The following is a 4,721-nucleotide window of genomic DNA, read 5'->3' as shown; positions in this document are numbered from 1 at the left end:
GTGGTGTAATCTCGGCTCACTGCAACCTCCGCCTCCTGAGTTCAAGCGATTCTCCTGCCTCAGCCTGCCAGAGTTGCTGGGACTACAGGTGCGCACCACCACACCCAGGAGTTCAAGGCTGCAGTGAGCCATGATCGTGCGACTGCACTCCAGCCTGGGCAACACAGCGAGACCCTGACTCCACAAATAAATAAATCAACATCATATGATCTGTACCAGGGTATAGGCAGGTGCTATGATCCCCACTTTTCATCCTCAACTCTAAGTTGAGTCATACATCAACCTCTAGTAAAAAGTGGCATGCTCTCAATCAAAGGGGTAAGCCCAAACCACGTGGAGAGAATCTTATCTCTTTTGAGAGCTAATATAAAAAGAATTCCTCCTAGGCGTAAAAATATTGTGACATCAGTTACTTAGGCTAAACATGCCTATTATGCTAAGTGAGTTATTAACAATAAATACTTTAACTCTGTGCCATGTTAATTATCATAATCTGATTTATAATTTGTTTTAACCTTAGGTTAAACAATAACCTAAGTAATAAAGTAAACAATATCTTAAAACTTGAAATATATGCTTATTTGTTAAAATAAAAAACAGTTTAATTTGTTTGAGACATTTGTTTGGCATGATCATTTCTTTTCTCATAAAATATATATTAGTGCTTAAGAATTTTAAGAGGTATAGTCTTTCCTTTTATAATGGTGGTTGTTTTTAAAATGAATCTGTTATTTCTGTTACATGAATACAGATACTCCTTGACTTACGATGGAGTTACATCGCAATAAACCCATCGTAAGTTGAAAATACTGTAAGTCAAAAATGCACTTAATACACCTAACTTACAAACAGCACACCTTTGCATAGCCTATCGTAAACATCCTCAGAACACTTACATTAATATTTGGGCAAAATTATCTATCACAAAGCCTATTTTATAATAAAGTGCTGAATATCTCATGCAATTTATTGAATAGTGAACTGAAAGTAAACAACAGAATGATTGTATAGGTACTCTTAAGTATGTTTTTAAATGTGGATCACTGCATGCAGATGACATTCATACTATTGTAAAGTCAAAAAAAAGTAAATTGTACCATCATAACTGAGGAAGTCTGCAGTTTATGATAATGTAAGGATTTTGGAAAACTGTTGCAAATATGTTAAAATTAATTTGTACTAATCTCTTGCACATTTGTATATTAATTGATTAAATGCTTCACCTATAGTTTTTTTCACAGAATTCATTTCATTTAAAATTTTAAGCTCAACTTTGAAAATTATAAACTGTGGGTTGAAATATTATAAATAATACTTTTTGCTTATTTTCTTTAAAAATATAAACCTATATCAAAATATATACATGATATATGTGTGTTTTTATGTATAGACACTCTGAATGCAACACATATTTTTATTTTACACTACATCTTTTCTTTTATTCCACAAATCTTGTATTAATACTAAATATCAGTCGAATTCCCAAGATACTTTTTTATGTGCCTGCAAATAAGAATTATCCTAGCTGATCTTTTCAAAGTAACTTTACCAATGAAATAAATTTGACTTTGTTTAAACATTTCCAATCTTGAGAGCTTCAGAAATCTCATGACAGAAGGTGTCCCTCCATTTGGTATTTGGCAAGTTACAATTTCCGAGTTTCTTGTTTCCCTTCTGAGACACATCAGGCAAATGAGCTTTTTACTTGGAATTAAACAGATTGTTTTGTACGTTGTGCTTCTATCGTGTTAATAAAAAGTTTCATTAGTCTGTCCCTAGTGACTAAATGTGGTAATTAATAGCAACAGTATTGGGTGGGTGACTGTGTGAGTGTGCATGTAGTATATATTTGTGGTCTTTAAAGCTATTTGTTTCAATAAAGATGACAGCATCCAAGATCCCCAAAGTTTCCATTCTGAAAGTATTTTAACAATACAGTTTCTAAAACAACCTGCTAACTTTTCTGTTAATGCACCTGTTGTTCTCTGACATGAGAAATGCTGCACTCACATAAATTGAACTGAAAATGTTTAAGTTCTTCCCTAAAGTGAGAAATTAGCTTCCCCTCAAAATCATCAGCATAATAAAAACATTATATCATGAGATGAAAGTAATTCAGCAACTAATATTCTCTAAAGAGCTAGGCCAAGATGTATTTGACACATAATGTGCTAGACATTTTGAAGAAAGTAATACAGTTCTTGACTTAACCAGAGTATAGCTAGGCACCTTCAGTGCTCAACTTCACTGAAATATCAACCATCTATTAAGAAACTTGACGCATAGTGGGCAAAGTTTAATATGTTTCAGATATGGAAGGGAATCTAAAGTAGTGAGGGGACAAGTGCAAGTTATAAGACACAGAATGAATATTGTTTTGTGTCACTAAGTGAAAAGCCAAATGTACACTATGAGATTTATGACATAAGCCAGAAACAAGAAAACATTTGCAGTCCTGAACATCAATATTTTCTTCAACTATGTGAGCCAATGAAAGAGAAACTCTGAAGAAAGATTTATACAAAAGTCACAGCTTAAAAGGGGCCAATGGTAATAGTAATCTTTTAAATAACTCTATAAAACATAACAATTCAGGTGAAAGACGGGCCGTGGACATAGACCACATATTCTATCTCTGTCACCAAATGAGTTAGTTTTCTACCCCAATATAGTTATCTTAGGTTATATATACACAATAATTTAGCAAAGAAGGGAGTGGCCATTAAGGGAACAAATCTATAACTAGGAAGAAATTTTCCCTGATAAAAGGTCCTGACAGTAGCTTTAAAAATACAAAACTGATGACTGCTATCACTCTGCTAACTTTCCATTATTACAGCTGTTTTGACAGATATGTAACTATCTTCAGCTATGAAGCATAAATTTTATGTCAAGCAAGGTAATGTCTGTTAGTGACAACCTAGCCATATTTCAAAAACTGTTGCTGCAGCGCGGGCAATGAAATGTTTAACTCTAGTAACTCTTTTAAATGATATGGTCAAGGCAACTCAGCGGAGTATGTCCAGGGGGCTTGCAACTTTCATAGCAACCATCACTTGATGGCATGTTACCTCCTCATTCATGAGAAGCTGTGGACAGAGACAGAAAAATCAAGGAAACTGGAGCAAAGTAAACCTGTGTTCTCCAGACTGCTTAATAGGGGTGGTAGCATAGCGTTTTAGTTTTGTTTTGTTTTCAGCTTTGGCATTAATTACAGAGATAGAGAGAGGAAAACGATTACAGATACACTAGGATTCTTCATTTTAGCAGTTGTGTTTTCTGAATACAATAGGCAGCGAGCCATATGTTTAAATACCGTAACCTAATGACCCCTTTGCACACTCAAACCCCTTACAGGACGGGGAGCATGCAGACTGGCAGGTACATGAGCTTAGACGAGTGCTTTGGGGCTCCAGCGCTGTGTTAGCATTTAGAGGTGAGTGCCTGTGACTCCCAAAGCCCACATGGGTGTGGCCTGTCTTACCGTGTGCTCTTTTAGCTTTGCCATCCACATACGGCTTAAGTGTTCAGCAGCTCAGTGCCCTCTTGGCACCCAGGTCTTTGTCCAATATCCAGGAAGAATCAGGTCACACATGAACGTGAAGATTGTGAATGCAGGGGTTTTACTGAGTGGTGGAGGTGGCGCTCAGCAGGATGGATGGGGAGCTGGAAGGGGATGGAGTAGGGAAGATCATCTTCCCTAGGAATTTGGCTGTTCGGTGGCCAATCTCCTCTCTGACCACCGACAGCCAAACTCCTCTCAGCATTCAGACGCTCTTTCTCTTCTTTCTGCTGCGCCGCTCTGCTGTTCTCCGGCTCTTCTGTTTGTCTCCTTCTCATCTGCTTGTAGAGCCTGGGGTCTGGGGTTTATATGAGTATAGGATGGGGGTCATGACAGGCCAAAAGGTAACTTTTGGGAACAAAAACAGGAATGTCTGTTCTCATTTAGGGCCACAGGTTTCCAGGATTGAAGGCGGGGCCTTTGCCAGGGAACTACCCTCTTCAACCCAATATTTCCCTGTCTCCTGTCCGTATCAATTGCTGGGAGAATTAATTTGAATTTAATAGCTTTTCTGAAGCCTGTGAGTCCTTCTAGTGAGTCAGTGAGCCTTCATGTTGTATTGAGAATCCCTGACACCCTATGCAATTTTAATTGTTTTCTTCTACACAATTGAAAATTTTAATTACTTTTAAAGGAATGGGGTTTTACATTTATTCATTCATTAATAAATTATTATTGAGTGCCTTGTATGTATCAGTCTTATTTTAGGTTGTAGAAATACCACAAAGTATGAAATAAAATTTCTATCTTTAATATCCATTTAAAACACAGAATAAAAAAGGAAACAAATTAAAATAATATTCTAATATAATTTGCATTTTACCAAATAAATAGACTGTGTGTGAAGAATTTATATTAAAGCTATTGGAGAGAACTGATCCCCCTTAAGGAATTTCTTTTTTGTATAGCAGATTATCTGAAGGTGTAATATCAGGGCTTTCTTCCCTGCTAGGAGTTTGATTTCAATTAATGCAAGTATCAGATGTAAAGAAGGGCAATAGCAAGTGATAAAGACTTACACTCAAGTGCTACTCTATTATACTTGGGGATGAATATTTCATGGTCAATTCTGGAAGGGGTTAAGTATAGAAATTGAACAGTGGTAAGTGGCTGCCTCAGGAGAAAAGGTAGCAGTAATTACCTCTGAAGGGAAGAAGAT

This window comes from Pongo abelii, chromosome 3 (genome assembly GCF_028885655.2).
Source record: "Pongo abelii isolate AG06213 chromosome 3, NHGRI_mPonAbe1-v2.0_pri, whole genome shotgun sequence".
Lineage (NCBI taxonomy): Eukaryota > Metazoa > Chordata > Mammalia > Primates > Hominidae > Pongo > Pongo abelii.
The sequence above is the reverse complement of the archived record's forward strand: the minus strand, read 5'-3'. Positions refer to the sequence as shown.